The sequence below is a fragment of the Hypanus sabinus genome, chromosome 2 (genome assembly GCF_030144855.1).
Source record: "Hypanus sabinus isolate sHypSab1 chromosome 2, sHypSab1.hap1, whole genome shotgun sequence".
In the NCBI taxonomy this organism is placed as follows: domain Eukaryota; kingdom Metazoa; phylum Chordata; class Chondrichthyes; order Myliobatiformes; family Dasyatidae; genus Hypanus; species Hypanus sabinus.
Window position 1 is genome coordinate 60,534,924 of NC_082707.1, and position 11,265 is coordinate 60,546,188.

Sequence of the window (11,265 nt, forward strand, 5' to 3'; positions counted from 1 at the left end):
GAGCCCAACAGATTTGTAAAGAAATGCTGCTAATTTAGTAGAATCAAGTCCATCCTAATGAGTGTGGCATAAGAATGCAGTAACATTAAGACTTTCCACGACTTCACCCAGGTGTTCAAATCTGTAAGAATATCTTCAAATGCTATGATCCTACTGTATGTACTGCTGGCAATACCTGCTGAGTATTGCAAAGGACAGGATCTCCCAGTGGCTACCTATTTTAGTTCAATTTCCCATTTCCATTCTGCTCATGGCTTTGTCTACTGCCATGATGAAGGCAAACTCAGGATGGAGGGGCAATACCTTGTATTCCATTTGGATAGCCTCTGGTCTAATTACATGAACATTGTTTCTCTAACTACTAATTTTCCCCCCTACCTCATCTCTTTTTCCATTCCCCATTCTGGCTTATCCTCACACATTCTTCTCAATCTAGCTATCACCTCCCTCAGGTCTACTGCAGTGGTATCATCTGCTAATTAGGTAGATAGAGTAGAATCTGGTCATGCAGTCATGAGTGTACAGGGAGCAGAGTGGTGAGGATCCAAACTTATGGAGCACCAGTGTTTACCATAATCATGGTGGATGTGTTTGCTGCCTGTCCTTACTGACAACAATCCTTAAAGTCAAAGATCCAGTTGCAGAAGGTCGTTGACTCTCAGAGACTGGAATTTGATGAGTTTGCTTGAAATTATAGTATCAAAGGCAAGTGCTCTTACCCATGAGCAACAGACTTACTTAGATATTTTTACTGTTCTGGTGCTACAGAGATGAGTGTGGGGCTGGGGAAATGATATCTGCCTTAGCTCTGTTTCAGCAGTGGGAAAATTGCATTGGATAATCACTATCTGCAAGGCTGGAGTTGATGTGTGCAATGACCAGCCTTTCAAAACACTTCATGATGGTAGATGCTAGAGCCACTGGGTTGTAGTCGCTAATGAACATTACCTTGTTTTCTTGGGTACAAGGGTAATGGTGCTTTTATTAAAGTAGGGGGGAACTTTGGATTGAAGCAGTGAGAGGTTAGAAATGTCTGCAAATATCCCCACAAGCTGATCTGCATAAGTTCAAAAGTGATGACCAGGAACACCTTCCAGGCCAGATGCTTTCCATAGGTTCATTCACTGGAAGATTGTTCTATGGCTATGGGTTCCGAAATCTGTGTTTGTAGCATTACATACCGGCAAATTATTAGTGGTTCAGAATAAATACATTAATTCTACTGAATAAAATCAGACCAGGCTGGTTACATGGAGATTATTTCTTCAATGCCATTAAGATCCTGCATATGATTCCTATTAAGTGGTAGGTTAACTGCCCCAAGTTTGGACGTTGCACCTATGGTTAAGGATGGGAAGAAAATTCTTGGATTGTGACTCTGAAGTGTGTGTAAGGAAGCAAATAAGGGTAGGTCAGATGAAGCTGACAGATGATATTTCTGGATGAATATCTTGTTGATGTGGACTTGGTCAAATGGAGCCAGGCTACACATTATAAGTGTCAGGCTGCTAGGGAATGTTGAGCAGAAAGAACTTGGCTAGGACACCTGGAAATGGGAGATAGTCAAAATCATTTTCTCAGGATAAGGGGGTAAGAAGAGGACACAAGTTTAAGGTGAGAGGAAGGGAGTTGAGGAAATGATTGATATCTGGAATTTGTTGCTCCCTCTCCCACTCACACATATTGACAATGTAAAGCCAGAGCTCTTCACCACTTGCTGCCATGATCTCAGATTGATCCTGTACCAAACGCTACTGTAATAATAAACCAGGCAATGTGTGACATGATTCCTAGCAATGTCACATCAGCAGTCAGACATCTTACCAAGTGCAGCAGTACACATACAAAACAACGGAAGTACTCAGCAGATCAGGCAGCATTTGTGGACAGAAAAAAACAGCATTTGACATTTTGGGTCAAAACCCTTTACCAAGTTCAGAAAGAAAGAGGGCTGAAGCTAAAACAGAAAGGTAGGGGAGGAGGAGAAACAAGCTGGTAGGTCATGGGAGATGATAGATGGAAGTGCAAAGGGCTGAAGAAGAATGATTCCAATAGGACAGGACAGTAGACCATGGAATAAAGGGAAGAAAGTGCATGATAAAACACTCCACAAATCTGTGTTGAGCCTCTCTGATGTAGAAAAGGTCACACTAGAGCACCGAATGCAATAACTGATAAACCTGTGCCTGCCTCAGCCCACTCTTCTCTTCACCCTCACAAATGGCCACCAATTCCCGGTTTCCCTCCTTCACTCCTTTATTTCATCTTCCACTGTCCAATCAGATTCATCCTTCAGCCTCTTCCAGCTATCACTTCCCTTTCATTCTTCCACCTCTCCTGTACTCATCTATTACCTGCCAACTTGTGGTTCCTACATCCCCCATTTTATTCTAGCTTCATCTCTTTTCCTTTCCAGTCCGGATGAATGCTCTTGGCCTGAAATGTTGACTTTTAATTTCTCTCCATAGATGCTGCTTGACCTGCTGAGTTCTTCCAGCATTTTTTGTGTTGCTCAAGATTTCTTGCATTTACAGAATTTCTTATGCTTCTGGCAGCAACAAGTAATCAGCTGGAGGAACTTAGTGGGTTTAGCATTGATGCAGTTGGATGATTTGAATTCCTCCAGCAGACTGTTCATTGCTCCAAATTCAGCATCTGCAGGCATTTCTCTTACCCAAATGCAAATTTGTAGAAGTACTGTCATGGAGACAGTTCATGATAACAATCTTCCATGAGAAAAGATCATGGAAGGAAAAACATGAATGAATGTTTAATTATTTTAAAAAAGAGAATGGGATGGGAACTATTTTATGTTGCAACTATATAATGCGCTGGAGATCTGCAATGGAATATGTTCCATTCCATTGATTTTAAATGCTTTAATGAATGCTGAACACTTCTCGATACAGAATGATTGCTGTAATTTAGATGAACGGTGCACTTTTCTATTTATTTGAGAAGTTGTATATTTCACCCAGGCAGTGTCAAAGTTTTAACGCTACCAATGCCACCTCTCATTTCAGTGCCTGTATTAATTTATAAATTAGGTGAATGAGGCAAAATGTTGTATTGAGGTTTGATTTAAGGGGAAAACAGAATGGGGAAATAGGATAATATTGAAGCAATTGTGCTATTGAACTAAAATGAGAGGACAGGTTGGAATGAGATACAGATCTCATACTGATGATAAAACTAAGACAAGCCACGCAAAGATAGGTTTAGAAAGAATAGCAACGGAAGGTGGTTAGCAGTATTCTGCATAGCCTTTAACATGGCAAACTTCAGTTTTGTTTAATGACAGTTTGCAAAGATTGATATTTGCAATAAGTTTCAATATTTTGCAAATGATGTCAAAATATTATATACCTGTGTTATTTACATGACTTACTCTACATATTTTTAAAATCTTGTTTGAGCTTTCTGGCTAATTCAAGGCATTGATTATGGATAATAGTAAAATTTATTAGCTGGGTTTCTGTTTTACTGTTCATTTTCTTCATGTCCCTCCTAATTATTTTTGTTTTTTTAATCCAAATCCAGAATAATGGTTTTGTGTCTATTTTAACTTTTGGGCAGTCAACCAGCAGGCTGAGGAAACTTGCCACCCATAGCAATAGTTAAGAGGTGATTTGGTACCCTCAGTCACTTTTAAATTTGACTTGAAATCCACAGACACTAAAAATCATCCTGCACAACATTCCTTAGCTTTAGGATTGAATAGCAGCAAGGGGCTGGAAAGAGGCCTTCATTATAGGAAATTGGTAACCCCTCCGAGCAAGTTTATTTCCAGTTCAGGGAAAATCACCCATGCTGTCTCTGACTCCACTTAAAAAAAAGTTTTATATTTCTGTATTTGCTCTGAGTTGTATGAAAGAACAATGCTTGCAAATTACAAGCTTTTATGAAGTTTGTCTTAAAGGTTGACCCATTCGGTTTACTGCTGTTCAAAAATAATTCTGAGATATTTAAGGTAATATATCAGAAAACATCTTGGAGGATAAAATTAAAGACTCGTTGGTTGTTACTGAATTGTAAGAATATGAGTAAGGTGCATTGAAATTGCTTGGTGAGCTGGGATAGCTTCAATAACAGGCTTCATAGTGAGGTAGAAGAACCAGCATGCATAAAATGAATGCACAGAGACACACTTAAAATCACATTAGTGAATTGTGGAGAGGCCTACGAGCAAAATTTAATTTGAATCTTTACCTCTTGGTATTTCTTCTGTAACAAGATTAGTCCAAAGTTTGTTGACTCAGTAAAAGTCTACAATAAAGGATTTAATTGTAGAGTAACAGCTATCCTGAGATCCAAACCAAGGTTATGCTACCTAAAGTATTAGCTGTAGCTTAATTGGTCATATTGTTGTAGTTGCCCCAAAAGGTTATAAGCTCAAGAACCTCTTGAGAGATTAGTCTGACAATCCAACGTAGGACTGACGGAATAGCCTATTTTTGTAAGTGTTGTCTTTTAAATGAGATACTAAATCAAAGAGAGGAGTATGCAAACTCAAAATGTTCTGAACTTGGAAGAAGAAATTCTGATAATAATTTGGGGTACTTGTGGAACTTAAGACAGTGAGCAGGGTGTCATATTAAAGGGGGTGAATAGTAGACAGGATCTGTTTTGACAACCTTTGTGCAGTCAAGCTGTTTCAATTCAATGAGTAAAAATACACCTATATCTGGAAGGTCCAACTACTGGTCAGTATTCTGGTTAAAAATTAATCTATGAAGATAAAAGAACACTCCAAGCAACTCTGCAAAAAAAGTTACTGAAAAGCACAGGGCAGGAGATGGAAACAAGAAAATTTCCAAGTCACTGAATATCCCTTGGAGTACAGTTAAGTCAATCATCAAGAAATGGAAAGAATATGGCTCATCTGCCTAAAGCAGGCCGTCCTCAAAAACCGAGTGACTGTACAAGTGGACTAGTGAGGAAGGCCACCAAGAGACCTATGACAACTCTGGAGGAGTTATATGCTTCAGTGGCTGTGATGGGAGAGACTGCACAAACAACAACTGTTGCTAGGTGCTTTCTCAGTCACAGCTTTATGAGAGAATGGCAAAGAGAAAACTGTTGAAATAAACACATGAAATCTCAACTAGAGTTTACCAGAGGGCATGTGGGAGACTTTGAAGTCAGCTGGAAGAAGGTTCTATGGTTTGATGAAACCAAAATTGAGCTTTATTGGCCATCAGATGAAATGCTATGTTTGATGTAAGCCAAATTCCACACATCTTCAAAAAGACACCATCCCTACCGTGAAGCATGGTGTTGGCTGCCTTATGCTGTGGGAATGCTTCACTGCAGCAGACCCTGGAAAGCTTGTGAAGGTAGAAGGTAAAATGAATGCAGCAAGATACCGGGAAAAACCTGATGCAGTCTGCAAGAGAACTGCGACTTGGGAGACTATTCGTTTTCCAGCAAGACAATGATCCCAAGCATAAAGCCAAAGGGACATAGGAATGGCTTAAGACCAACAAAGTTAATGTCCTGAAATGGCCAAGTTAGAGTCCAGACCTCAATCCAATTGAGAATTTGTGGCTGTACTTGAAAAGATCTGTTCACTCATGATGCCCATACAATCTGACAGAACTTGAGCAGTTTTGTAAGGAAGAATGAAAAAAAAACAGCAGTGTCCAGGTGTGCAAAGACCTATCCACACGGGCTCAGGGCTGCAACTGCTGCCAAAGTTGTATCTACTAAATACTGACTTGAAGGAGGTGAATACTTTTACAATCAATTATTTAGTGTTTTATATCTGTAATTAATTTAGATCATTTTGTAGAGATCTGTTTTCACTTAGACACGGTGCAGCCTTTTTCTGTTGATCAGTGTTTTAAAAAAAGCCAAATTAAGTCCACTCTGATTCAATGTTGTATAACGAAAAAACAGGAAAACTTCCATGGGGGAGAGTGAATACTTTTTATAAACACTGTATGTCACCATTTACAGTTCTGAGATTCATTTTATCGCAGGCATACTCAGAAAATCCAAGAAACAATAGAATCAATGAAAGAACACACTCAACAGGATAGACAAACAACTAGTGTGCAAAAGACAACAATCTTCAAATATAAAAGAATAAACATGAAATAATAATAATTCAATAAGCAATGAATATTGAGAACATAAGGGTCCTTGGAAGTGAATCCATAAGTTGTGGGGCAGGTGAAATTGAGTGAAGTTATCCCCACTGGTTCAAGTGCCTGATGGTTGAGGGGTGATAATTGTACCTGAACGTAGTGGTGTGGGTCTTGAAGCTCCTGTATCACCTTCTTGATGGCAGCAGCGAGAAGAGTGCATGGCCAGAATTGTGGAGAGTCCTTGGTAACATAGGTGCTTTCCTGCAACAGTGCCCCCTGTCGATATGCTCAATGGTGGGGAGGCATTTACCCATGATGGACTGCAACATATTCACTACTTTTTGTAGGATCTTCTGTTCAAGGGTATTGTTGTTTCCATACCAGGCCGTGATGCAACAAGTCAGAATACTCTCCACCAGACATCTGTAGAAGTTTGTCAAAGTTTTAAATGACTTAGAAATCTTCTCAAATTTCTAAGAATGTAGAGGCACAAGTGTTTTTTTTCATAATTGCACCTACGTTCATGCTGGACCCCAGACAGATCCTCTGAAATGCACTGCGGAATTGAAAGTTGCTGACCCTCTCCACTTTTGATCCTCTGATGAAGACTGGCTCATCCACCTCCATCTTTCTCCTCCTGAAGTCAGTGATCAGCTCGTTGGTCTTGCTGACATTGCGTGAGAGGATGACTTAATCAGATTTTCTGTCTCCCACATATATGCTGATTCATCACCAGCTTTCATTCGCCAACAACAGTGGCGTTATCTACAAACTTGTATATGGCATTGGAGCTGTGTTTAGTTTCATATTCATAAGTATAAAGTGAGTGGAGCAGGGAGTAAGCACACAGCTTTGTTTATTATTTAGAGAGACAGCACGGAACAGGCCCTTCTGGCCCTTTGAGTCGTACCCACTGATATATTCATCATCTGCGTTGCAAGAGGAAACCTTCTACATAGGCAACAGCTTGCTCCCTGTATCAAACTGCCCTGGCTTGCGTATCATGTAGATAACTGCCATGCAACATTCTTGGCTGATCCCAGCAAATGGAGGGCGTCATGAACCACATGACAATTTTACAATGACCGATCTATGTACTAACTAGTACATACTTGGCCTGTGGGAGGAAAACTGAGTACACGGAAGAAACACATATGCACAGAGGAAGGAACATACGTGCCTGCTTACAGAGGACACCAAAATTGAACTCTGACACCCCAAGCTGTATTAGTATTACGCTAACCGTTACGTTCTCACGACACCTAATCAATACTGGGACTTGGAAGATGCAATCTGCTCTTCTGGGCTCACAGGCAGATTTATTGATAAACTAAAGGCTGAAATCCACATTTCAAAATTTGCTTCACCGCCTTGCTTCCTGCAAGAAGACTGCATCCTCCTTTTTCCTCTTCCATTAAAGCAAGAACTGGATGGAATCAAGTCCTGTCCCAGGGTTTTAGCTGTTTAATATCTGATCCAGCCATCTTTATCTTTTAGGGTGTTTAGAATCTGACTTTATTCTTTGGAATGTCAAAGATTGAGGGGAGATTTGAAAGAAGTATACAAAATTATGAAGGGTATAGATTGTGTAAATGCAAGTAGGCCTTTCCACTGAGCTTGGGTGGGACTACAACTAGAGGACATACGTTAAGTGTGAAAAGTGAAAAATTTAAGGGGAAAATAAGGGGAAGCTTCTTTACTCAGAGGGTTGTGAGAGTGTGGAATGAGCTGCCAATACAAATGGTGCATGCGAGCTTGATTTCAGTGTTTATGGAAAGTTTGGATAAGTACATGGATGGTAGGGGCATTGAGGACTTTGGTCTGGGTGCAGGTCAATGGGAGTGGGCAGTTTCAATATTTCCACACAGACTAAATGGACCAAATGGCCTGTTTCTGTGCTGTACTTTTCTATGACTTTATGACTATGACACTCCTGAATTCAGTTTCTGTGCAGCTCATTTCATATGTAAAACAAGAACCAACATTTTGTTATTATTAGTAGCGTCTGCAAATGATAGCATGTGAAATCCATAAACCCCAGATGGCATTGAGATGAGAAAACCTATTGTCTTATTCCATAAGTTATTGCATAAATATTTCAAGGTATAAGAGAAAGAAGATATGAGGATATAATAATATCAAAGGTTCAAAGTAAGACTTATTATCAGAGTACATTATTGTCACCATACAACCCTAACATTCTTTCTCTACAGGCATACTTAGCAAATCTATAGAGTACTATCTCTAAACTGTAAACCAACGGCAACATCAGATATAAATGCATATATCGATAAATAACAAGAATGAAATAACAGTATAACAGAGTCCTTAAATGAGTGCAGCTATTCCCTTTTGTTCAAGAACCTGATGGTTGAGGAGTAGTAGCTATTGTTGAAACCAGTGATGTGCAACTGAGGCACCTGTACCTTCTAACTGATGGCAGCAGCAAGGAAAGAGTATGGCCTGAGCGGTGAGGATTGCTGATAATGGATACTGCTTTCCTATGACAGCATTTCATGTAGATGTGCTCAATGGTTGGGAAGGTTTTACCCATAATGTACTAGGCCAAATCCACTATCTTTTGTAGGAGTTTCTGCTCAAAGGCATTGATGTTCCCATACCTGGCTGTAATGCAGCCAATCAGCACACTTTCCACCACAAATCTATAGAAGTTTGCAAGGGCTTTTGATGACATTCTGAAGTTCCACACTCTATTGAGGCAGTAGAGGCACTGTGGTGCTTTCTTCGCAATAAAATGTATATGATGAGTCCAGGACAGGTTCCTCTGAGATGGTGACTCCCAGGAACTTAGAGTTACTGACCCCCTCCACCTCTGATCCTCCAATGATTACTGCCTAATGGATCTCTGGTTTTGCACTCCTGAAGTTTTGTTGACATTGAGTGATAGGTTATCACTATTACACCACTAAACCAAGTTTTCAACTCCCTTGTGTATGCTGATTCATCACCCCCTTTGATGCAGCCCACAATAGTGGTGCTGTCAGCAAACATATATGCATACTTAGCCACACAGTCATAGGTGTAAAGTGAGTAGAGCAGGGGGCAAAGTACACATCCCTGTAGTTCTCCTGTGCTGATGATGATTGTAGAGGAGATGTTTTGGCCAATCTGAACTGACTGGTGCATAAAAGTGAAGAAATCGAGGATCCAGTTGCACAAGGGGCTATTGAAGCTCAGGTCTTGGAGTTTACCAGTCAGTTTTGAGGGGATGATGGTGTTAAATGCTGAGCTGTAGTCAATAAAGAGCATCCTGATGTACACATATTTGCTGTCCAAATACATAGGAGTGGGCTAATAGCCCGTTGACCCAGCTACACCATTAAATAATGCCATAGTTGATTATAGGCCCCAACCAACTCCTTTAACTTTTCCCCTAAAACTCAACATCAGCCTTGAATATGCTTAATGCCTCAATATCCTTAGCCTTCTAAGAAAGAATTTTAAAGATTAGAGGCATCTGAAGAAAAAAAATTCAATCTTGTACTTTAGGCCCGTTCCTAATTCAGGACGCCACCATCACTAGAATTAATTTTTAATCTGTCACTTGTCGTTGGTTCAAATACCAAAAGGCACCAAGTTGGTTAAAACAAAATATTTAAATTAATTGCACTGTATAGTTTCTTTTCTCCATCTTGACAATTTAATTAGCAGTCTTAGTCAGTGCCAGGCTCGTTAATCGCTATGAGACACTAGGTTAAAAATGTGATTGAAACAGTTACTGATGCTGAGGATTAGGAAATCACACTAAAACAACTCTCCTCATGAAAAATTGTCATGCTCTTCGTATCAAATAACTAAATTAAATTAATAGAAAGGAATGTTTATATTGTATTGTTTTACAACTAGGAAAATAAATAATATTGGCTTATCTGATGTTATCTCATTTTCTTATGACATATGGTAATATAAGAGATTTTTCACAACACATATAAAGTAAACAGTTAACAACAGTTTTCTTTAGCAGATTACCTGCCTTATCCTCAAGGCAACACCCTACTTCTAAACATGAGAAAGTCTGCCGATGTTGGAAATCCGAAGCAACACACATAAAATGCTGGCGGATCTCTGCGGGTCAGGCAACACTGATGGAACTGAAAGATAATTGACATTTCAGGCTGACACCTTTCTTCAGGACTGAGAAGGAAGAGGGAAGATGCCAGACTAAAAAGGGGGGAGGAGGGGGGAGGCCAGCTGGAAGGTGATAGGTGAAACCAGGGGATAAGAAAGATAAAGGAGAAGAAGGATTGTGATAGGAGAGGAGAGTGGACTATGGGAGAATGGGAATGAGGGGGAGATCTGGGAGAAATAATAGGAAGGTAGGAAGAGGTAAAAGGTCAGAGTGGGGAATAGAGAAAGGAGGGGGAATAGAGGAAGAAATTTGTTTACCAGAAGGAGAAATCAGTATTCGTGCCATTAGGTTGGAGGCTACTCAGATGGAATATAGGGTGAGTTCTAGTGGCCGCTTTTTCTATGGATGAATTCTTAATAACATATATTTGCAATAACCTGCTACTCATGCTTGAATCAGACTCTTGCAATCTCAATTCAAAAATACACACCATGGTTGGAAAGACTGGTCCAAAGGTATCCTGTTCACTAATACAATATCGACATGGAGATCTTGGAGCAACCTGCATCTTGTTTATCCACCGCTGTCTCTCACAACTGTTCTCACTTGTGATAAATATAATCTTGTGATGATATGCCCTCAGACAGAATGAGTTTCTTTGAGAAGCTGCCCTTATAGCTGTGTCTGTCTCTTGTAGGATCTGTGTAAAATTAAAGGCCATGTTTAGAAATATCTGGTTAATTATGAATCAAGTGATTGAAATGTCTGCAATCATGTCCTATTAGCTGTTGACACTACAGGAAAATGAGTAACTATGCACTCCATGATATTTAAATCTGCCAACAGGTTGCTGAGAGCCAAACACTTTGAGGCCGATCTAATGGATTTATATCTCCTTCTCTGTAGCTGCTGTTTGTGATACTGCCAGATGGCTACCTTCAATGAGTCCTCTCATATTTTTGAATCCTCTTCTGAAAATCCGGAAGTAAAAGTTCTAGCATGTGCTGAACAGTTGGGTGAAGAATATTTATTGGGGGTCACGGTGATGGAGAGGCATTACACCACATACAGATGAGGTTGAATGTT